General features: G+C 41.4%; 1 pseudogene; it reads left to right on the top strand.

Moving 5' to 3' along the window:
- Window positions 1-23,427: 23,427 nt before the first annotated feature.
- Window positions 23,428-25,017, top strand: part of LOC132057751 (photosystem II CP43 reaction center protein-like) — a 3,264-nt pseudogene continuing 1,674 nt past the window's right edge.

Raw genomic sequence — 25,017 nt, 5'->3', positions numbered from 1 at the left:
CCTTGCCTGACATATATCTTTCGTGCCTTTACTTACCTGCGCGCTTTGTAACTTCCAACATCGTCAATCACTTTCTTCTATCGATGTCGTCCTTCCGCTGAAATCAAAAGCTAGTACGAGGAATCTCATTTCCTATGACTTGGCTCTATCGCACGATCTAAGACAGAAAAAGTGGTCACCGATTCCTAAATGCCCCGCAACCTCTCCGTTTATAAGTGTGGCAGGCTTCACACCATAAATAATACTTCGTCGCGGACACGGTCGTAGACAATCCGAGGACGAATCGCTTCGATACCACTTCACGACCCAACCCCGTAGGTCGTAGACTAGTGCCCGAGCCGGGCACCCTTACGCACCGTTAAACATAACCAGCGTACAAACAAGATTATACGTATACAAAAATCGACATCGTATCGTATCGGCATAACCAGACCTTATACATACAGAAAAGTAATACGTCGCCCCAAAATTGTCACAAACACATACATACATATCGTAGTCATAATTTTCAGCAGAGGATACATATGCGAAAATCAGGCATCGTCTCAAACCGCCACATATAAGCATGTACATCGCACATAAGCCGGTAAGGCTATCATAATACAGGGGGACGTCCAGAATACAAACCACACAGACACAACGGTACATTAACCGCCCACAACCCACACATATGTGTCTACAGACCTCTAAGAGTAATAACAGAATCATATGACGGGACAGGGCCCCGCCGTATCCATGAATAGTCATATACATATGCATCGGAAAAAAACCTGTACCAATACATAGGCTCCTGAACAAGGGAGCGCTCCAAAATAGCCGAACGGGAATCCTAAGTCCGTCGGATCATCACGACGAGTATCCGTACCGCGGGCATAAAATGCAACCCCCGAAGAAAGGGGTCGATACGAAATATGTACCGAGTATGCAAATCAGAAATATAGTAAACAGATCATAATCGAAACAAGAAGTTCGGAAAATAAGTGCAAAATCCAGAATATCAAAATGCTTACTTTTAAAACACAAATCATGCATGGGGCTCAGGAATATGGTCGCCCTCCCGTCATTGGCGCCATAACACAGCGTAACACCAGAAGATTTCATATCTCCGTATCCCCGTCGCATATCATAATACATCATAACGCCATAACACATCATAACACCAAATATACACGGTACCCGGCCCTCTAGCGAGGGGCTCGGCGAACCGGAACACATCATACTCCGAAATATAACATAGCGCGCACGATAACATAACCGGCCCGGGACTCGGCGAAAGATGTAACACCCATATGCACGAGCAGAGTCGTGAGGAACTATATGCAGTTTAAAACATTTGCAAAGAACTCCACAGAATAGTCAAATCATGTTTTCCCCGAATATCACTCGGGAATATATCAAATGGAACTTTAGAAATCATAGATACGTATCAAAACCATATGAAGTAGCTTGTGGAAATCAAGAACATAATCGTCATTACAGACTCGATAGGTAAGTAAGTAATCGACGCTCGAGGGTTAAAACGTTAGTCATGCTAAGTTCTTTCAAGAGTCGTTAGAACTACACAAAGGAAAGTCGCGGGATCCACGGACGAGCGTCAACCCAATCCGAGCCCGCCTATGGAAGGTATAGTCATTGTATGCCACAGAGCCTTCTACGAGCATATCGAGGCAATCCGGTTCTGTCTACGAAAGTTACGGCCCTTTTTCGACATAGAACCCTTTGGAACAAAACTTTTTATGCAAACTTTGAAATCCAATCATACCAAAGACACAAGGACCATTATTCTAGTACATTACCAATGCCAACATTAAGAAGTGAATAAGAATCGTAGACATGCTCGGATCGCAAGAATAGAGTTACCCCGAGGCTCGTAGCATAGCTTACTTACAACTAAGATATGCCAAAAGAAAGAAAGGTTAGGCTTTACATACCTCGTCCGCGTCCTAAGCTAATCCAAACTTAAGTCTCGGCTTCCCAAGATCTACAACAACGTCGTTAAACACCAAACGTTAGTCATAAACACTTAGAAATCCAATTCTAAGCAAGCACTTCATTTACAGAAATTTGGGCAGCATTTCCCCTGTAAATTCAACAACCCCAAGAATTCAACTCGGCCAATATCATAAAAAAAAATACCAACAATCATATTAGCAACATCAACAATCAATTCAAAACGCATTTTAACATTAGTAGCTCTTTTCTACATAATTCGACAACATTCCATTTACATTCAATCCAACTACATACATTCAAGCCAACATCAATGCTCACACATTCAAGTACTAATCCGAAACCTTTCAAACAAGATTCAAGAACATTTCAAACAATCCGCACAATATTCAAAACAACCCAACCAATATACAATGCCACCCGAAACCTCCCAAACTCGACAAAAGCAACACAACACATTCTTTTCTTGCAAATTCATGAACTACACCAACAATCCACACGTTAACAACATTATCCTCATAAATACAAGAAACTATATTTAATTCACATTAGCTTCCAAAAAAAATTTCCCACACACGATTTTAACTTCAACTTGAACCATTAAACCTTCATTTTACATCATAGAATCCACAACAACAACAACCAACACACTAAGTAAATTTAGTTCATTCCTTGTCACAAAACAGCCCATACTCACGGCTCAACATCAACATACAAAGTTTCATGAATTTCATCCATTTCTACACATTATTCCCTCCGTTCTAATCCGTTAAACTCTGAATAAACTTGTTAACAATGAAAAGGAACCTTAATCTTACGTCAAGTGTGAAGCCACCACGTCCACCTTCTTCTTCTTGGTTGATTTTTAGCTCAAATTGAAGGCAACGCGACGTACGACACTTTTCTCTTCACGGGCTTCGGAATTCGGCGCGAATTTTGGTCAAAATTAGTTTTTCTCTAGGCTCTCCTCTCTTTTTCTCCAGAATTTTGTGGGTGTTTTGGTATGAAAAATGAGGAGAAAAGGCTGATATTTCATTTAAAAAGGTGTGGGTAATGGGCCCGACCCGGTTGGGCTCTCTGTTGGGCCTGGCCCACTGACCTTTTTGCCTTAAAATGTCCATATCTCCTTATCCCGATGTCGCCTGTGAACCCAAGACCTATGGTTGGAAAGCTATTTCAATTATCTACAACTTTCATTCTGGGAGTTTTCCCAAATTCCAAACTCATAATACCGGTTTGGCCCTCGAAGTCGATCACCCGAAGACGTTTTCTTAAATTGTCCTTTTGGAGGGCTTACACTCATTTTTAGCTTATGGGTCCTTCTTAGGACTTGCTCAACTTCACATGTACTACCCATATATCTCTTCATATGTCCTTTATAAAATCTCGACATGTGGGTCCCACCTTAACACACGGCCACTTTGGCCTTTTCATGAAATTTTTATTTCAACTTCTAGCCCCTAATTTCCCTTAATATTCCATACCAATAAAATTCATAAACAACTTACGCATTACACCAAATCAAAAAATAGCCTTGTCCTTAACTTGTCGCAACTAACTTAAAATATTCCAACGTACAAAATACGGGATACAACAAATGACAACGCTCATATATCAAAATATACTCGAATCCATTCCCAACCATCTCTTAAAACAGCCCTAAATCCCTATCTTACCCTTCATCAACTTACTACTTCCATAAGTACCCTCTCTTCTCTTAATACCACTAAAACTCTTGATAATTAACTTAAATATAAGCGTAGAAATCATTTACGTACCTTGAGGGGTCTAAGATTCCAAAGATCAACTTCAACTCCAATTCCCTAAACTTCACAACTTTGAAAAAACCCTAGAAATAACCTTCTTCTTCACAAGCTTGGGTTTACGGGGCTCGGATCTTGCCAAATCACCAATATAATGATAGAAAATGTTGGGAGTAAAATATAATAGGGTTTTTCTCTGACTTGGAAAAGAGAAAATAAGAAATAGAGTCGTGGACCACATATTTATACTTAGAATTAAAAAGTCCCAGCGATACGGTTCGACGAGGGGGTCGACGATCCGTCGACTTGCCTGTCGACCTATGCCTACAGATTTCAAGGCTGCGGAACCCTGTCGACGCCACACAATGACGGTCTGTCGACTATGTCGACGGCTCGTTGATGATGACTGGTGTCCGCAAATTTCTCAAATTCAGCTCAGATCGCGTCGATTCGATTCATTCAACTATTAAATCCCGCAAATTACCAGGAATACCTGGTGGTACCCTTGTACATCGGGTAAGACATTTTCTATCTCCAAATATCGGTCGGACATGGGTCTTAACTACAAAGGCATACCCGACTATGAAACCATAGGTTCTACTACGACGAGAACGAGAGGCGTTACATTCTCCCTCCCCCTCCCCTCCCCGAGGAACATTTGTCCTCGAATGTTCAAACAATCATGGGCTATAAAAATTTCGGCAGAGTTTCCCCTGTACATATACCAATCCAACCTGCACACAGCAACCCAAACGATGCCACACAGGGCCATATACTACAATATATAATACCATGGCCTCACACGACCAATCACGATAACTGAAAATAGAATAATACCTGGGGGTGATGATGCCTCAGACTGAACCTCCTACACTGCTGGAAACAAATGCTGGTACTTAATCTTCATTGCCTCTTCCGCTTCCCAAGTCACCTCCTCAACATTCTTATTCCTCTACAAAACTTTAACTAAAGCTACATTCTTGGTTCGTAACCGATGAGCCTGTTTGTCCAATATAGCCACTGCAACCTCTTCGTATGATAACTGCTCGGTCACCTGGATATCATCTACTGGTACAACTCTTGAAGGAGCTCTGATTCATTTATGAAGCATAGACACATGAAATACCGGATGTACAGAACCCAACTCATAAGGCAATTCTAGCTCATATGCCACCTTACCCATAGTACGAATGATCTTATATTCCCCAATATATCGAGGGCTCAACTTACCCTTCTTACCAAACCTCATCACTCCTTTCATAGGTGAAACTTTTAGGCAAACCCAATCGCCTTCCTCAAACTCTAACTTGTGTCGCCGATTATCCGCCTAGGATTTTTGTCTACTCTGAGCTGTTAGCAATCTTTCCTGAATGACTTTCACCTTGTCAACTGCTTGCTGTATCAAATCTGGGCTGACTAGCTGATTTTCTCCGACATCAAACCATCCTATAGGCGACCTACATTTTCGCCCGTATAAAGCTTCATAAGGAGCCAACTGGATACTAAGAATGATGACTGTTATTATAGGCAAACTCAATAAATGGTAAATGATCATCCCAACGACCTTGACAATCAAGTACAAAAGCTCTCAACATATCTTCAAGTGTCTGTATAGTACGCTCCGCTTGTCCATTTGTCTGCCGGTGAAATGCAGTACTAAGACCACCTGAGTCCCCAATCCACTCTAAAAAGGCTTCCAGAAATTAGCTGTGAATTGTGCTCCTCTATTTGAAATAATAGCTGTAGGAACACCGCGAAGTCGTACAATCTCTTTGAGATAAAGCTTCGCATAATCCTCGGTTGCATAAGTAGTTCTGACAGGTAGGAAATGGGCTGACTTTCTAAGCCTATCAACCATGACCCATATCGAATCATATTTCTGCTAAGTACGGGGCAAACTTGCAATAAAATCCATATTAATTACCTCCCATTTCCATGTCGGGATCTCCATAGATTGCAATAAACCTCCGGGCTTCTGGTGCTCTATCTTACCTTGCTGACAATTCGGACATTGAACAACAAATTCTGCTTTATCTCTTTTCATACCATCCCACCAATAAACTTCCTTGAGATTATGGTACATCTTTGTTGTGCCTGGATGAATAGAGTAGCGAGAATAATGAGCTTCCCCCATAACTTGCTGACGAAGCCTTGCAATATTAGGGACGCACAACTTACCTCTATATTAGAGTACTTTATTTCCTGTAATCATAAAGGGTGTCTTTTCTTTCTGAGGTGTTGTACCTCGGTAATGGGCTAGAACAGGATCTTCATACTGACGTTCCTTTATCTCTGCTGCTAGAGACGACACCACTGTGTTCTGAACTGTGACTCCTGCATTGCCTGAGTCTATCAATCGAACTTCGAGGCTAGCTAATTGACGAACTTCGCGGACTATCACCTTTTTCTCTGGCTGCACATATGCCAGGCTACCCATGGATTTACGACTAAGTGCATCGGCTACCACAGTAGCTTTCCCAGGGTGGTACAGAATATCAGCATCATAATCCTTTAGCAACTCTAGCCATAGCCTTTGATGTAAGTTCAAGTCCTTCTGCTTAAAGATGTACTAGACTCTATGGTCGCATAAATATCAACATGAACATCGTATAAATAGTGCCTCCACATTTTCAAGGCATGAATCACCGCAGTCCTAACTCAAGATCGCTGATAATTCTTCTCGTGTCGTCTCACTGTCTAGAAGCATAAGCGACAATCTTAACGTGTCGTATTAACACACAACCCCAAACCAAGACTCGAAGCATCACAATATACCACATAGCCGTCTTCCTTCTAGAAGTCAATAAAATGGGCGCCGAAGTCAATTTGTCCTTCAATAACTAAAAACTCTGCTCACAAGCATCCGTCCACTGGAACATAGCTGATTTCTGAGTTAGCTTAGTCAACGGGGCTAAAAGAGAGGAAAATCCTTTCACAAACCTTCTACAATAACCTGCCAAGCCTAAGAAACTACATATCTCCGTTGGTGTCATAGGCCTTGGTCAATTCTTCACAGCCTCTATCTTTTGAGTGTCCACCCTAATGCCTTCATCTGAAATAATATAACTAGAAAAGCCACAGAGCAACCAGAACTCACACTTGGAGAACTTAGCATACCACTCTCTGCTTCGAAGAATTCCGACCACTGCTCGTAGATGTTCTGCGTGATCAGTCTATGGCGGTGAATAAATCAGAATATCATCTATGAACACAATCACGAATAGATCTAGGAAGGGCCTGAATACGTGATTCATCAAGTCCATGAATACAGCTAGAGCATTAGTTAGCCTGAACGACATAACACGGAACTCATAGTGCCCATATCTAGTCTGGAACGCCGTCTTCGCAATATCTTATTCCTTCACTCTAACCTGATGATATCCTGACCTCAAGTCTATTTTTGAGAAGTATTTGGCGCCTTGCAATTGATCAAATAAATCATCAATCCTTGAGAGCGGATACTTGCTCTTTACAGTCACTTTATTCAATTGCCTATAATCAATACACATTCACAAAGAGCCATCCTTCTTTTTTACAAATAATACCGGTGCTCCCCACGGTAATGTGTTGGGCCTAATGAAGCCCTTCTTAAGCAAATCTTTCGACTGCTCCTTCAATTCCTTTAACTCCGCAGGTGCCATCCTATAAGGAGGAATAGATATTGGTTGAGTATATGGCAATAGATCAATAGTAAAATCAATCTCTCTCTCTGGGGGAATGCCTGGAAGCTCATCTAAAAACACTTCTGGAAACTCATTAACCACAGGGACAGACTGAAGAGTCGGCGACTCTGCTTGCACATCTCGAACTCGAACTAGGTGAAAAATGTATCCCTGTTTTTATCATCCCCCTTGCCTTAAGGTAGGAAATAAACCTGCCCTTCGGCGAAACGGCATTACATTTCCACTTAAGAACTGGCTCATTGGGAAATTGGAATCGAATTATCTTTGTTCCGCAATCAACATTAGCATAACAAGAAGCCACCCAGTCCATGCCCATAATAACATCAAAATCAATCATATCTAACTCAATCAGATCTGCTACGATATGGCGGTTACAAACTATAACAGCACTGCCCCGGTAGACTCGCCTAGCTATAACCGGATCACCAACTGGCATAGACACCTCAAAAGGTTTAATCAACTCGGGCTCTATCCCAAACTTGCCGGCAACAAAGGGCGTAACATATGATAAAGTGGAATCTCGGGTCAAGCTGTATACACATCATCGGAGGAGACCGATAATATACCCGTGACGACATCGAGATGACTCACGATCCTGCCTACCGGCTAGTGCATATACGCGGTGCTGAGGACCGCTCGAGCTGGATGCTTCACTACTCCCTTTACCTCATCCTACTGGTGTCTGAGAAAATTGCCCTGAAGGGCGTATTGTAAAAGAAGAACCAGCCATAGACCTTGTGGGCTGAACCATACCCCCACTCTCTCTCACCGAATAATGTCGCATCCTATAACCTGGCTGGCCACAAGCATAACAAACATCTAATCCTAGCCGACACTGACCTACGTGTAACTTGCCACACTGGGCACACCGCGGCAAAGGGGGCCTCATCTAGCCTGACTCCGATCTGTGCCGAGAGCCTGATGCTCTAGAAAACTGGCCCGCTTCGAAATAAGAAGACCGATCAAATCTCGGACTTGAAAACCGTGGAGGTGCACTCCCTACTGAATAGAATGGATATCGGGAGTACTACTGTCCCTGTCCTCCCCTGGACTCACCCCCGATATCTAGAGATCTGGCTCTCTTACCATTGCCCCGGTCACGGCCACACTCTGTCCTCCTCTGACACTTACGATCTTCTAGATTCTGTGCATATGCCAGTATACGGGAGATATCCATGCCTGGTTGTAGTGCAGCAGTCGAACAAGCATCTATCAAATGTGGCCCTAGAACTGCCACAAAATGATGAACTCTGTCCTCCATCTCAGGCACCATGGCTGGGGCATACCTAGCCATAGAATCAAAATCCACGCAATACTCCTGGACACTCATACTGCCCTGCTCAATACGCAAAAACCTGTCTGCTTGGGCTCGTTAGACTTCTAGAGGTAAATAATGGCGAATAAAAGCATATGAAAACTCTCGCCAAACAGCTGGAGGGGCATTCTCTCCCCTAGATAGCTCCCAAGTCTGATACCACTATACTGTAATATCACGAAGTTTATATGAAGCCAACTCCATAGACTCGACCTCATCCGCATGCATAACCCTCAAAGTCCTCTGCATACCATCAATGAAATCTTGGGGGTCCATATTTTGCTTAATCATAGAAAACTCTGGAGGATCTAACCCGAGGAAAGTCTTAACCCTAGAACTACCAGCCCTGTCTGCCTGGTCAACCCCAACTCCCTGTAGCTGAGCCTGGGCGGCTACTAATCTAGTCAATAACTATACAACATCCCGCACATCCTGGCCCGGTGTATCTGGCTGAGGAACTGGGTTAGGTGCTGGAGGTGGGGTATGCGAAGTCTCAGACGGACCCTCACTCTGAATCTCATCCGAGCCCTCGTAGCCCTGTCGGGCACGGCGCGCCTCATCGGCCGCTCTTTTGCCCTTCTAGAAGCCTCGCGTTTTCGAGGCATCGCTGAAATCAGAACAAATCATCAGAAAGCGAACGCTGAACACATGGCTCTATCGCACGATCTAAGAGAGAAAGAACGACATTATCCTAAATGTCCTGTAGCCTCCTGTTATAAGTATGGTGCACAACACACCCATAAACAAGACTCTACTAGACATGATATGTAAACAACCCTAGGATGGAACTACTCTGATACAATTTCTGTCACGACCCAAATCGATGAGTCGTGACGAGTGTCTGACCGCTAGTGACCAAATACCCATATACACATATCTGAACCATACTGAACATTAAGGGCCCATAAGTGACTCAAACTGATCTCATAAATGAGGGTGACATTATAAACTCTGTACAATCTATATATACACGGAATAAATAGCTTCAAGCCAGGTCGCTACATATACTGTACACAAAAGAATGGAAGCCGACAAGGCAATATCATCTAACTAGTACATACAACTCTCTACAGACCTCTACCGGAATAAAGTCGAGAAAGGACTCCGGACAGTACCCCGTCATACCCATACGTACGTACATCTCAAAAGACTAGCATACCACAATATACTGCAGCTCTGAATCAATGGAGCGCACTGACCACGGCTTGATAGAAGTCCTACTAAGCTGGACCACCTATCGGCCTACCTGAACCTGCGGGCATGAATGCAGCCCCCCGAGCAACGCGGAGTCAATACGGATAATGTACTGAGTATGAAAGGCATAAGAACAACATGTATACAAGAATCATGAATAAAATCTGAACTCATGAACTGAAATGACTATCTACATGTATTTGTATGAACTAGTATATGTATGTATCTGCATAAATCTGTATAATTGACAATGCCTCTCTGGGTGCATAATATGCGTGCTGTCAACGATAACCATGCTCATGCCTATCAATGTAGGTCATACTTATATACATATATGCGTATATAACGCCTGTTAAGCCTCTATGGCATCCCATAATATCATATCGGCCTCACTGCGGCCATCATCATCATATACATTGCTGCGGTACGTTCAGCCCGATTCTTATATCATCATCAAGGTGCACCAGCTGATCAGGTAGTAATGCGTATATAACGCCTATCCATTTTTCATACCCCGTATACATATAATACTTGCGTATATAACGCCTTCTTGTCACAGGTCAATATGCATATATATGAATGAATGTAATGCATGAATAAACTGTATACGTAAAACTGGACCCATGAATGTATGAACAACATAAACTGGGTACATAAACATCAAAGACTGAAGCACTCCTAATGCTTCTAAGAGTAGAGTAATATGGAAGCTCGCTTACTCGTTTGTTGGTTCATATCATAAGGTCATGCCAAAAGAAAGAAAGGATAGCCTAAACATACCTTGAAGTATATCCGATCGTCTAATTTCTACCTCTCTCAAGACGGTTCAACGAGCGGGTCCACGACCCGTCGACGGTCCATCGGCCTATGCCTGCAGATTTCAAGCCTACAGAACCTTGTCGATGCCGCACAAGAACGGTCCGTCGACCATGTCGACGGCCGTCGACGATGACTGGTCTCTGCAGATTTCTCAGATTCAGCTCAGATCACGTCGATTCGATTCGTTCATCTTTAACTCCCGCAAATTACTAGGAATACCTGCTGGTACCATTGTACACGGGGTAAGACACTTTCTATCTCCAAAAATCGGGCATGGGTCTCAACTCCAAAGGCATACCTGACTATGAAACCATAGGTTCTACTACGATGAAAACGAGAGGTGTAACAGAAACTTACCTGAATTTATCTCCACAAAAGGTTGACTTACGATAGCGAATCAAGGATGGCAGGAAGCACGGACTTTAGGGGAGACAGCTGAGATGCTGCGAGACAAGGTGTTGCAGATGGAAAAACACCTCCAGGAAATAGGAAAGAAAATTAAGGAGGTAGCGGAAGGCAACCTCGAGAGCAATACTACGAAAATGTCCCTGAAGAGGTAAGGGAATTGGTGCTAAACTACATACTGCTAGAGAGAAGGCTTGCCACACCCAGAGAAGGAACCTCGGAGGGGACCAACGGGGAACAAGGAGCCTATTCGGACCCGTGGGTATTCGCATTTGACCCATAAGAGGAAACAAAGACCCAAGGGAAGGGTCACGAGCCCATTGAGAAAGAAGAGCCAGAGGAAGAAGAAGAGCTAGAGGAGGAAGAAGAAGAGCCAGAAGAAGAGCCCCGGGACATGGAAGAAATAGAGCCTGTAGACATAGGGGTCGAAGGAGGGGAAAACCCATTTGATATGTTCCCTGAATTTCAAGGAAATGATGCGGACGACGAATCGGGTTACCCACTGAGGAGGGAACGGATTTCTATGCACTTTCACCCATGCTAATGCCTGTTGCCTCTACTATAGCTTGGGAGAGCTTTAGAAGAGCAAACCTTCCTACACCAGCTCCATGAAGCATAGCTTTCAACCGGATCTTCCCCATTCAGAGTAGCTCCGTTGCGCTCACTTGCAAGGAAATATTTAGAAAGATGATGGCCGCTGGTATAGATTGCACCACTAGGGCTAGGCTACTGGTCCCTGACTTGGTGTACGCTTACAAAAGGTTCCCATTTCACCTCGATCAGGCGAGTCATGCCTTGAATGAATGTTTGGCATTGAGAAGAACGATTGTTAGTTTAATTAACGACAAGATCATCGGGACTTTATGGGGGCCGCATAACTTGCTTGTTCATGACCCCATCACCCCAGGAGAGGGAGTTACTCTCGAGAACCAAGTTTAGCGCAATGATTTCATGATTTTTGAGGAATCAAATGCTCGCCTTTTCTCAACTTTGGCTTCGTTGAACCAAAATTAGACCCTGTGGAACCTGTTTACAAGCCTGCACCTTTAGGGCCCAATAGAAACAAGTTCTGCCTATACCATACTGGAGCTAGGGGCATGATATTAAAAGATGCCATGCCTTCAAACTTGAGCTTAAAAATATGATCAGGACCGGACAAATCTCGGTCCTACTCCCACTGTGGTTTTGAGGAAAAGAAAGATTCGGCATGAGAAAGCAAGTTCGTAAGGACAACAGCTTGCAGAGCTATACTTTTGGGTAGATATTAGGTGGCCCCTTCTTTTGCATAAATGTTTCCCCCACCCTTATAAATTTGTAAAGAAACTGCGCCGACCTGATGTCCCCATGAAGAGGTATGCGGGAAGCCCAAATCGGGCCTGGTCTGGGGATGTCTATAGTTAGGATTAGCCAAAGGATATATAGGAAGAAATTTTTATCCTTCTTTTGTAATCGAACTACGAAGGGCCTAATTTCCCTCGGCGGGATACATAGGCAGTCTACATAAGACTCGGTCCCTTCCTGGTTTAAATTATGATTTCCCCCCGTTCGCTTAAATTTTTATGACAAGTCAAAAGGTTCAGCGTAGTAAGTCAACCGCAAGACCACCAAACCAAGATCCACCCAAACATAAAAGCCCATAATGTCCAAGACGTTAGAATATCGAATCAAGAGTGCTCAAGCTTCAATCTATGACTTTGCGTGCTACTAGTGCTTTAAAAATCCATATGTGATGTTTTGCCTTTATATTTGATGTCCATAAACTAACTTTCTTTACCGTTGAGTTATTCTTATCTTATAGAAACGGGCCAACTAGTGTAACATCGAAAGCTGGCATACGTCACGAGATCCAAGCCCGCATTAGAATCCCTCTCGGACAAAGGAAAAGACAAAATGACTGGTACCCCCAAAAAAATAAGAAATGAGCTCGTTCTCCGCAACGGAGACATCCAGCACTCGCAAGAGGTAACAACCCAGAAGAATGTGATTACAACATTGTTAACAACCATCGCTACTCTCCAGGAAAAGGTATCCTTAAAGGAGGCGACCGATGCGGAAAAGAATGCCTCTACCGAAAGAAGGAGGACCCCTCTTCCCTTTCCCTCATTGAGCTCTCTAGTGCCCAATCACTTTCCTGTCTACCCACCAAGAACCATACCCCCTTTACTTAACACCGCCAATTCAAACCAGGCTGGCCTCTCTTACTGTGCACCACCGCTAGTTAAAAATACTCAAATTCAGTAACCACCTACTCAGTCCCCTCGTACCAAATCCCTCAGCCGATATCCTTCAATCCGACAAGCCAAGCACTCACACCGGCCCCACCGGCTGGACAAGCCGCCACTATACCGTTTAACCATTCCACTCACCAGGTGTCCTTCTTTACTCCCAACATCCCAAATGAATCCTCCCTAAGGCACAAGGAGTTGGATCATTACGAGAAAATGGAAAAGACTTGGAGAGCTGAAAAGGACAGACGTGAGAAAGACATGGAGAGAAAGATGTAGGAATTGCTGGAAAAATCCAACAGGTCTACAAGAAAGGCCACAGGACTTAAGTACGACAACCTGTGCATGCACCCATATTTGAAACGCTTTAGGGTTCAAAATCCCAAAATTTGAAATGTTCAACGGGACAGCGAAGCCCAAGGCGTACCTCCGTTCGTAATGCGACCAGTTAGTCGGAGTAAAGAAGAATGAACCTTTGATCATGCGACTATTCAGTCGTAGCCTGACCGGTGAGGCAGCCGAATAGTTCGGCACATAAGACATGCACCGAGGGCTCCTTTAGGAAGACCTGGTGGAATCTTTCATGAAAAGATTTCATTTCAATATCGTGACCGTGCCTGACCGTTACTACCTTGAGAAGGTCAATCAAAAGTCAACGAAAAACTATAGAGAATTCGCCAGCAGATGGAGGGCCGAACCGGTTGGTGTGCAACAACCGATGTGTGAGAAAGAGCTAGTCTCCGTATTCATCAGGTCACAGGAGCCGAATTTCTATGATAAGATATTTTCCATGGCTGGGAGGCCAATCTCTGAGTTAGTAAAAATGGGAGAGGCTATAGAAGATGGTCGCAAATCTGGAAAGATCATCAGTATTTTCAACAAAGCGTTTGTACAGGTCACTGTGGGAGTCTTCCGCAAAAAGAAAGAGGACGTGGCAAGCATATCCCGCATTCCGAACCAAAACCCAAAAGGACCACCATCTTCTCACCAAACTCCGCCCCTCCTGAATTACTCTGCCCCTCCGTACAGCCCAGCACCCGTGTATTATGTACAACTAGCCTTCACCAGTACTGCACCAGCGTACACGGCTCCGCCCAGTGTCCGTGTACCCGCTCCTGCTTATCAACCACCACCACAATAAACATACCATCCACCACCCTAGGAAAACTATCGCCCACCACAAAACAACCCTTCACAAGCCTATCAACTCTAGAATTACCAAAATCAACCACCACCCCTAGCTTATAATGCTTCACATCTAGATTTCGAGAAAATACACTTAAGGGAATTCACGACGCTACTCAAACTAAGGGCTCGACTACTCGAGAGGCTACTGACTGTGGGTTTTATTAAGAAAGCCCCACCAAAGCCAAAGACAGCCCGGAAGCAGATTCTATAGAGTCGATCAAATTTGTGCCTACCATTCAGAAGGGAATAGGCACCGCACGGAGGATTGCATAAACATAAAACATAAAATCCATGATTTGATCGACAAAAGAGAAATCATTCTGGAAACTGCCACTCCCAACGTAAACACGAACCACCTGCCGAATCATGGAAGCTGCGAGATCCAGATATGTCACGCCCCGAACTATGGCCTAGGCGTAACACGACACTCGGTGCCTTGCTGTATGTGACCGAGCGAACCACATGACTTCACGAGTCTACATGGGACATGAACTCGACGCGGAATATAAAGTAAACATGCATGAATTGTGAAAACATAGAGTTCAGTAATCATAAGTCTGAAAATATTATTATTATATCATGAACGTGGAACTATGGTAATGTAGCCATTAAGGAAGACACAACACCGAATGAGATGGGTCTCACCAAAAGCTGATACGAGCAATGTCCTAACGAGCAAATCTGATGTCCTATAAATCAATACTTGCATCGTGAAATGCAGACCCCCGAGCAATAGAAAGGGGGCGCCAAAGACATTGAATGTACTGGTATGTAAAGCAACTGAATGAAATAAATGTGGCACATCAAAGTAACATGATAAGGGCAGAAACTGAAACTGAAACCTGGTAATGAACATAATTATCTGACACGAATATGAATGCATATATAACATGAGTAAAAGCATTTTAAGTTGGAAAAGTATTAATTTAACCGACATGTAACCACCACGTTAACACGTGGCGTCTGATCTCTGCCCGACCAGCTAAGCCATCTTATACCTTGCCGAGGTACAAGACATGAACATGAGATGAATGGATCCAAGTCCCTTAATGGGAGAAACATGAAGGAATCGTTCTAACTGGGCGGAGCGATCTTTAGCCTACGGTGGCAAACGTAGTTTCAGGCAGTCTGAGCCTTCTCGGTAATATGTGCAACTCCAAAAAAAAAAACATGAACATGATATAGTTGGCTAAGAAGCCCATGATTTTCGTGAAATAACTTGTAAGCAACTTGTAATCATGATTTAGCATGGTTTCATGAAATAACTTGTATTTAGCATGTATGTATATTGAATCATGGCATGAAGATAATTATATAATACAATTGCATGAAAACTTGTAAACATGTAGGATATTCATGAAATAAGCATTTTTATTTAAAAACATGCATGCAAAAACCCATGGAATATGAGATATGGGTTTTCATGGATTACGGACAGATTCATAATAATCAAAATGAAATATCAAGAACACAACAATGAAATTATATCACAAAGCTTAATATAATATAGTACATGGACCAAGGGTTATCATGAACATGGCTAGAACCCTAGTTTTTGGAGAACTTACGTGTAATCATGGAAGAAGGGCGTGGGGAATAACAATGATGTTCCCACACGTAGATAGAAACCCTACATACCTTAGTCGCTACAAAACTTGAAGAAAATGTCTGAACTTTGAAAAAGAAACCAAAGCTTTGATCTTGAAACCTTGAGAAGAGTTTTCACCGATTTTCGTAGCTACTGTTCGTGGCTCAAAGGGTACTGCTCCGGACCTCCAAATCCAATTTTCACCGTTCATATTTTAGACTTATGTGTTATGAACACTCAGTTAAAATTTGGGCTTGATCCAACGATTAGATTATCTGGAAACACCAAATTAATATGGCTAGTCAGAATGAAACTCAATAGAAATATACTAGAGTTTTCTCCAACTTTTTACAACTCTTGATTTTTATAGGGTAACGGGATGGATGGATTTATTCTACTGTTTATAAATGATAAATATTGTAGAATACAAAGGTTCTTGATTAAAATATTTACCTTGGAAGAAATCTCAAGAAACAAGATTGTCAAACCAAACTCTTGAAGGTTTCTTGATTTTTCTTAATTGCAAGAATGAGTTTCTTGAAAGATTGAAGTGTCTAGGTTCTTTAAGGATGGAGGTAGTGAGAGAAAGAATAGTCTCTTAGGGTTTTTAATAGTGTTATGGATGTTTTTTCTTGATAAAATAATCAAATAGGGAGTCCCGATTCGAGTAGGAAAAGGCTAAAAACGTAACCCAAATCTGTAAATTCTACTCTAACCAGCGTTAGTAAAATAGGCATAAACCTTAGCATAGAGCTCTGTTTGAGGTCTACAAGATACCGTTGGAAAGCTATTCCAAAGGGATAAAACTTTCATGTTTTAAGTTTTCTCAAATTATCAACTAATCAGCGAGTTACGGGGTGCCCGAAGTAGGCTGGTCAACCACTTTCGTAATACGTACAGACTTTCAAATTTTTCACTAAAACTCTAACGATACGAGTCTAACATGAGTTCTAAGATACGGGGTGTTACAATATCTCCCCCTTGGGATCATTCGTCCTCGAATGATGGGTCATAGTTAGGCATGGGACTGGACATGGCATGAATACATGAACGTGATGAAAATGACATGAAACATAAGAACTTGACATGATTACATGAAAACATGGTCATGGATCATGAGAACTGAATACGTGACTGCATATAAACTTGTACATGGGAACATGAAACTGAGTAGTACCTACATGAACTAGAATCATGAAACATTTTTCCTCGATTTATGAATAGTGGTTAAGAATTACTACTAACTCTGGAATTTACAAAAATTATGGCAGGACTTCCTTCGTAATTCGAATTCTTGCCACATTTCTCAACCGCCCGCCAGTTTACTAAAGTACCAACACAAACCTCACGGGGTATCTTAATACGCATGATGCGATATAACGTCATTACTGAATCTTGAATGTGGCTAACATGAATACTGAGCTGACCTGAACATATGGATATTGGCTGAATGATTACATGATTACTATACATGGGGTTTGGAAGAGAATTTGTAGGCACGAATGACATGAGTATTGGAAAATAGCACGAACATTACGTGATTATCTTGGCATGAGGAGCATGACGTGGGACATAAATACATGAAAACTGTCTGGCATGAATACATGAGTGCTAAACTATCATGACATACGAATACGTGTAAACATGGATATCATAACATGAGATCTGAATGTCGAAAACATGATTGTTACAGTAGGAGATTTGTATGCTGATCGGAGATGAGATCTGAACACTTAGAGGCTTGATCATAGATGTTTGTATATCACCATCACGATTGACATACAAGATATGAGTACGACTTAGGCCTTGAATGAAATCGGAAATTAGTGCAAATGAGTCCGACATGGGTCATAGAATAGAAACATGATCCTAATATAGGCATTCATGAGCTCTAGCATAGGCATGACATGAATACGTCGAATCTGAGTAGAATACTTCTGAGATAAGTACCATAGAATACTTGAAAGGATCTCACTTTGAACTTGGGACATACCTTACTTCAAACCTTACCTTGTTCGCTTTAAAACATAGATATGAATATCTTGGCTTACCTTGCTTATTATCGAGAGCGGATCATAAAGGATTGAGAGAAAGGAATAACTCATAGGAATCATATGAGACGCTTCGTTTTAGAACATAGACGTGGCATGGGTACGTCAAACTGAAAGACGTAACATGGAACATACATGTACGGGTACGTGGTTAGTATGGCATAGAATGTGAATAAGTGTGTAACATGGCATGGGGCATGGGGACATAAGAAACATGACTTTCACATGAGTACTCCAAAGTTACATACCCTGGCGTTTGGACATTGGGTCAGGAGTATTGAAGTGAGAATAAGACATAAGTGTGACTTGCATGGAGTACAATTTGTAGGCTTCACTTTTGAGTACTTAGAGACACGGGGCATGAATAAGGTATCACTTTTGGAACTTAGATGTGCTTACATAATGGGACATGGTTCAACATAGCTTACTCTTATCACTGTGAGTATACGCCCTCATTATAAAATAAGTTTAATGAAATAAGGGATTATAGGTATGAGTAATTTATGTATCAAGCACCTAAGAGATAAGTATAAAGTCGCTCTGGACGTGAACATAGCATAGGTACACAGGGAAAATAAAATGGCATCCTTTGTGCCAAGTTACGAGATGGTTTAAAACATTAGCTAGAAGTACATAAGCACGAATTACATAGGATCGTGGGTAAGACATTTATCTCGACATACTTTTATCATTTCCTATCAACATCATTATTATGCAATTTTTAAAGATGGATGCTCAAATAAATATATCATGGGCACAAGTACGTGAAAAACTTAGGTAGTATACCATTGGAGTCGAAATAAGTCATTTACCTAAGGCATTCTCCTCTTGTCCAAGGAATAGGTGAGCATTCCATAAGATTCTTAGTCTTTAAAATCTTATATTACCTTTCCTTCGATCGTTATCGAAGTCACCATCATAATTGGAAAGCACTTAGAAGCTAGAACAAGGACATGGGTATAAAAGCATGATAGATATGTGGGACATGAATGCGGTTTTTAACTTTAGACTTGAGCACAACCTGATGTGCGAAACGTGAAAGGATATTTCCTTTGGGTAGCTTACCATCGTATGGAGTCTTAATTCTTGTATCTTAAACGTGGAGTGTAAAGCTCTAACATAGGCATGATATAGGTACGAAAGGCATGAGTAGAGTACGTCTGGTATTAGTACCACATAGTGTATGAATTACTCTGGAATTTGAAATCGTTACTCCCTTAACCTTGTTAGTCGATCTAGAACTTTTATCTCATAACGTATATACCTATTACTTGATCTCCACGACATGACAAAAGATGAATTCTACACACTTTATCTTAGCTACATAAAACTGTGATCATCTGACATAATCTCCTTAACACCTATGAACTTACGAAACACATAATCTATTCCAGCACCTCATCGCACGATCTCCCCTTAGTTTCAAAGGATGACGTTTAAAGCCTGTGGATCTCTTAAATTAGTGATAAGTGGTCATCTAATCGTTCTACTGATTTTCTCTAAATTTTATTCTATGTCTAAGACTATCCCATAAACTTGTCTTTTTATCTCCTTACCTCCCCCCTTTATTACCCATCAAAATAATATTCCCTTGGCAATTTACTACGACCATGCCCTCTAATTTGGCCTAAGCCACGTAAACAAGCTAGAACTATTCCAAGAAACTTGACATCATTTGATCATATCTCTAGTCGAACACTACCCTCTTTCAATCACTTACCAGTCACACTCAACGTCTTTGAAGGAAATATTAAAATACTCTACTCTGACTTACTTAACATTTCCTTTTAAACACCTGCTAGCATCATGTTTTCTGATTCTTTCCTGAATGATAAAGTGAAACATAGATTATTTTTAACTCTCCTCATCATCTGACCCTGTTCTGTGGTCGAATACTATCTCTTCTGTCCTATAGACATGGATCACACTTAGGAAACTTTCGTCAGTCTTAAATGACAGATTGGAATACTTAAACCCGAACTTTCTATACACTTTAAAATCATATTATACTACACACATCTGGGGGTAAGTACTTAATCACCTATCCTTAGAAGGAACTGTCACATCTTATCATCTTGTAGTAGTACCTAATCTTTGTAGTAACTTACTAATGTCATCCTCTCTAGGTTTGATCTGAATAAGCTTAAATAATTTAAAACTATCCCCAGAAATTCAATATCGTCTACTCGCGGTTAACTTTATAACATGTTACCTTGTAGGGTCTTAAATCTGAAGTATCATCCTTATACTATAGCTCCATGGTCAAAGAATCCAAATGAACTTATTCTGTAAGGTATATAACCTACGTGTACTACCATGCCGAAACTTGTTTTTAAAAGCGTATTATCACCTGATAAACACACCATGCACTATTTGATAAGTCTTGGGTCTCGAATTTTCCTTCTCGCCGCTTACGCATTCGATACGTTCAAAATTCGATGGAAAGAGAATGTTACTTACTTCTCTAAGCTTAATGGCACGAGTTAGAATAACTCCTGATGCCTCCATCTGAAAGCAACACATCGATAACAACTAGCTTTACATCTTCCGCATCCATTGAGATGAGGCGTATTCGGTAGAATGGGAAACTACACATGAGTTCGAGTGATTTCTGGGAACACAGCTCTATCGCACGATCTAGAGTTGAAAGAAGTGAGACAATTCTAAATGTCTTGGTGATAAACTGTTTATATGTGTGGCGCTCACACACATATAAAAGTGACCCCACTGGACACGGTTTCATAGACTCCCTAAGACACTTGAACCTAGTGCTCTGATACCAAGCTTTGTCACGCCCCGAACTATGGCCTAAGCGTAACACGGCACTCGGTGCCTAATTGTATGTGACCGAGCTAACCGCATGACTTGCTGAGTCTACATGGAACATGAACTGATGCAGAATATAAAGTAAACATGCATGAATTGTGAAAACATGGAGTTTAGTAATCATAAATCTGAAAATATTATTATTATATCATGAATGCGGAACTATGGTAATGTAGCCATTGAGGCTAACTCAACTGAACATGACAACTGACTAGTCTATGAAACCTCTAACACGAATCTGACTGCTAAACTGTTCACCGGGACAAGGCCCCCGGCATACCTTAAATGCATAACTGACATAAATAGAAGTAAAGACACAACCCCGAATGAGATGGGGCTCACCAAAAGCTGATACGAGCAATGTCCTAACGAGCAAATCTGATGTCCTGTAAATCAATACCTGCATCATGAAATGCAGGCCCCCCGAGTAATAGAAAGGGGACATCAGCACATTGAATGTACTGGTATGCAAAGCAACTGAATAAAATAAACGTGGCACATCAAAGTAACATGATAAGGGCGAAAACTGAAACTAAAACCTGGTAATGAACATGAGTATCTGACACGAACATGAATGCATATATAACATGAGTAAAAGCATTTTAAGTTGGGAGAGCATTAACTTAATCGACATTTAACCACTACGTTAACATGTGGCGCCGGATCTCTGCCCGACCAGCTAAGCCATCTTATACCTTGTCAGGGTACAAGACATGAACATAACATGAATGGATCTAAGTCCCTTAATGGGAGAAACATGAAGGAATCGTCCTAACTGGGCGGAGCGATCCTTATCCTACGGTGAAAAATGTAGTTTCAGGCTGTCTGAGCCTTCTCGGTAATCTATGCAACTCCAAAAAAAAAAACATCAACATGATATAGTTGGCTAAGAAGCCTATGATTTTTATGAAATAACTTGTAAAAAATTTGTAATCATGATTTCATTAAATAACTTGTAAACATAGTTTCATGAAATAACTTATATTTAGCATGTATGTATCTTGAATCATGGCATGAAGATAATTGTATAATACAATTGCATGAAAACTTGTAGACGTAGGATATTCATGAAATAAGCATTTTTATTTAAAAACATGCATGCAAGAACCCATGGAATAAGATATGGAGTTTTCATGGATTACGGACAGATTCTTAATAATCAAAATGAAATATCAAGAACACAACAACGAGATTATATCACAAAGCTTAATATAATATAGTACATGGACCTAGGGTTATCATGAACATGTCTAAAACCCTAGTTTTTGGAGAACTTGCGTGTAATCATGGAAGAAGGGCGTGGAAGAACAATGATGTTCCCACACGCAGATAGAAACCCTACATACCTTAGTCGCTTCAAAACTTAAAGAAAAGGTCTGAACTTTGAAGAAGAAACCACAGCTTTGAACTTGAAACCTTGAGAAGAGTTTTCACTGATTTTCGTAGCTACAGTTCGTGGCTCAAATGGTACTGCTCCAAACTCCAAATCCAATCTCCACCGTTCATATTTTATTCTTATGTGTTATGAACACTCAGTGAAAATTTGGGCTCGATCTAATGGTTAGATTATTGAAAAATACCAAATTAATATGGATGGTCGGAATAAAACTCAACAGAAAAATACTAGAGTTTTCTCTAACTTTTTACAACTCTTGATTTTTATAGGGTAACGGGATGGATGGATTTATTCTATTCTTTATAAATGATAAATCTTGTAGAATACAAAGGTTCTTGATTAAAATATTTACCTTGGAGGAAACATCAAGAAACAAGATTGTCAAACCAAACTCTTGAAGGTTTCTTGATTTTTCTTGATTGCAAGAATGAATTTCTTGAAAGATTGAAGTGTCTAGGTTCTTTACGGATGGAGGTAGAGAGAGAAAGAATAGTCTCTTAGGGTTTGAAATAGTGTTATGGACGTTTTTGCTTCATAAAATGATAAAATAGGGAGTCCCGATTCGAGTAGGAAAAGGCTAAAAACGTAACCCAAAATCTGAAAATTCTACTCTAACTAGCGTCAGTAAAATAGGCATAACCCTTAGCACAGAGCTTTGTTTGAGCTCCATAAGATACCGTTGGAAAGGTATTCCAAAGGGCTGCAACTTTCATGTTTTAAGTTTTCTCAAATTATCAACTAATCAGGGAGTTACGGGTGCCCGAAGTAGGCTGGTCAACCACTTTCGTAATACGTACAAACTTTCAAATTTTTCGCTAAAACTCTAACGATACGAGTCTAATATGAGTTCTAAGATACGGGGTGTTACAACATGAAAGAGAGGGATGAAGACTGAGAAGCTTACGGAACATTGTGTTCCAAAATAACCAAGTCTCTTGAACAGACAGTTACTTCCCTCACACTCCTGAAATGACCCAAATTCAAAGTCTTAATCCCCAGTTCGAAAATTCCCAAGGCCATACCCATGTTCAAGATTTTGGCTCCAGCACCAGTGATAGCGCAGGTGGCGCAACGAATTTTGCCTGGCCCCAAAGAGCCAATCCCTGTGCATGCGGCTATGACCCAAGGCATGACTCGCTCAGGAAGATGCTACACTCCAGAGAAATTGGCCCAGAATGCCACAAGGAAGGAAAACACTCTAGAAAAAGGCGATAGCCAAAGGATAGGCCGAAGATTTCTGGCGGCACATGCAACAAAAAATTATTCCATCATTGAGCATTTGAAGAAGATGTCGGTGCAAATTTCGATGCTATCATTGCTGGCTACTTCACCCTCGCACAGGCATGCTCTTATGAAAGTATTGGACGACGCACATGTACCAGCAGATATAAGTAGTGAATATTTAGTCGGGCTAGCAGCCCATATCATTGGGGAACATAAAATCTACTTTTCCAAGAAAGTGTTGCTCGTCGAAGGGATATCCCACAACAGAGCCCTCCATATCACCCTGGAATGTCGTGACAAGGCCGTAGGAAGGGTACTTGTGGATAATAGATCGGGCCTCAACATTTGCCCCGTAACGACCTTAACACAGCTTGGTAGTGACATAGGCAAAATGTAACATCCCGTAAATTCGAATTAGGTGTAAATGTATGAAAAACAGTATTAAGTTGATATTTTAGCCATATGAATCAATTCAAGATAAATTCAGGCGATAAACAGTCGTTTTGAAGTCAACCCAAATAGTGAAGTTCGTAAGAGTTCTCAAACTCGTCTAAATTTCAGTAGGTCTGACTTATAAGCCAGTTTTGAGACAATAAGTTAGTAATTTGAGAAAACTTCCTCAACCAATGTTTTAGATCTTTGAAATACCTTTCCAACGGTAAGTTGTTCAGCTCCAATAGAGCTATGTGCTAGGAGTTATGCCCATTTTACTGAGCATCATCTGTGCAGTGCGAAAATTAGGCGTGGGCGGCGCTCCGGGCAGCACCCCAGGCCAAATTTTCAGGAAACTAAAAATTTTGACACCTTCAAAATGGATACATTGTGTGCGCCACCCCAGGCGAAGCACCAGGCCATTTTATGCTTGAAGCGATTTTTCCTGAATTTTATAAAAGCCTAACTTCGTTATATTCATTCCCACTTCGTTTTGGCCGAACTTTTGAGAGGAAAAAACCCTAGGGTTTCCCTAAAACATATAACGTAAGCTCTTAATCAATTCCTATAGTTACTTCATCAATCTAACATCAAATTAACACTAGTTCGTCTTCCAAAAACCCTAGATTCTTGAAAACCAAGAAAGAGAAGAAGAAAGGGGCATTTGGAGACGTTAATATTCCTTCAATAAGATATGATCCTTGACTTTTGTGATGCTATTGAAAAGGGCTAGACTAGTGTAAGTTTTCCTATGAGATTAGAATCCATGATTGATTCATGAAGTGTTCAAGAACACGTTCTAAAAGAATGAAAAGCCTAGCTTTCGTTGGTAAGAAGGGTTTATCTGTGGAAACAGGTTAGAGTTCTAACCTCTCCTATGTAAAACTATTGTAGAATAATTGTTGGATTGTGGGAAGTACGCTTGAGCGGGAATTAAGGTATGTCTCTTTGAACATAC

The sequence above is a fragment of the Lycium ferocissimum genome, chromosome 5, assembly GCF_029784015.1.
Source record: "Lycium ferocissimum isolate CSIRO_LF1 chromosome 5, AGI_CSIRO_Lferr_CH_V1, whole genome shotgun sequence".
In the NCBI taxonomy this organism is placed as follows: domain Eukaryota; kingdom Viridiplantae; phylum Streptophyta; class Magnoliopsida; order Solanales; family Solanaceae; genus Lycium; species Lycium ferocissimum.
This window is presented reverse-complemented; position numbering and strand designations above follow the sequence as displayed.